Below are 1,343 nucleotides of genomic sequence, written 5' to 3' on the forward strand. Positions count from 1 at the left end.
GAGAGAGAGAGAGAGAGAGAGAGAGAGAGAGAGAGAGAGGAGAGCGTGTGTTGATCTTTTGATCAGGACCTCACTATGTGTAGTGGGAGAATATTAATTTTAGCAAGCTGCAGCATGGTCTGACTAGCTCCCTGGCCTGGCTGCCATGTTCCCACTCTAATGGCAGACAGAGGCACCAGGAGCACCAGCCCTAGACCCACAAGACATTAGCATGGCTGTTGCTTCCACCACTCAACTCCGAGGAATCTGTTTCTCTAAGCATGGCCCTTTGTTCAATTCTGCCACCCTCATAATGCTTGACTAAACCCCAGAGAATATCCTCCATGCTCATGGTATCCAGTAGAATGAAGACTCTTAGTGCTTAAAGATTATCCAATGGATTTATATATCAGCAAATACTTAATACACAAGTTTCCCACACAATCAGAATTGTACACCGAATATCTAACATTTTGATATGAATAACTGCCCGAGACTGCTAGAGACATGAACGTAGGCTTCTATCTTGCTTCTCCTCTTCCTCTCTCTCTCTCTCTCCTCTTTCCTCCACCCAACTCCTGGTTCTGCCTACCTCTTCTACTGCCCAATAACTGAGCTCCACTGCAAATACAATGTGGCAAGAAAATTCCTGCAACAACTATGTAACCTTGACCAGCCTGGAACTCACCATGTAGACTACATAGCCTCTAAATCATAGACCTCTGTGTGTGTGTGTGTGTGTGTGTGTGTGTGTTTGAGTGCAGTGTATGCATGTGGCAGTCAGAGGACAAGTTGTAGGAGATGGTTCTCTTCTTCAACTATGTGGATCCTGGGGATAGAACTCAAGTCCTCAGGCTTGGCAGCAGGTATTTTCTTCAACTGAATCATCTTATGTGCCCTGGAGTGCTTTCATCTTCTTTGTATAAATTAAATCCACCAAGCATTAGCACAAATAAACCTGTATAACAGGTGCTATTTTCTGGAACACAAGAGATAGTTGGAATGGAACCTTAATTTTCATAGACAGGCAGCTGGAGAGACAGCTCAGTGGTTAAGGAAACTGGTGGTTCTTCTGGAGGACTGGGGTTTGATTCCCAGAACTCATGGTGGCTAACAGTGGTCTATAATTCCCCTTCCAAAGTATCTGATTACTTATTATGGCTTCCAGAGACAATTCATATGCACAGTATGCAGACACATATGCAGGCAAATATATACACGTAAAATAAAAATTAGAAGTCTTTTAAAAAAAACTTCCATACTTCTCATCAAAATTCTTAAATTTTTATAGATCAATAATTTTTCTGGAAAGGACGGTTATGTTATCATTCTTCTGTTCCAACATGGCAAACAACCATTCCTGC

Source organism: Grammomys surdaster, unplaced genomic scaffold (assembly GCF_004785775.1).
Source record: "Grammomys surdaster isolate TR1022 unplaced genomic scaffold, NIH_TR_1.0 222, whole genome shotgun sequence".
Taxonomy (NCBI): Eukaryota; Metazoa; Chordata; class Mammalia; order Rodentia; family Muridae; genus Grammomys; species Grammomys surdaster.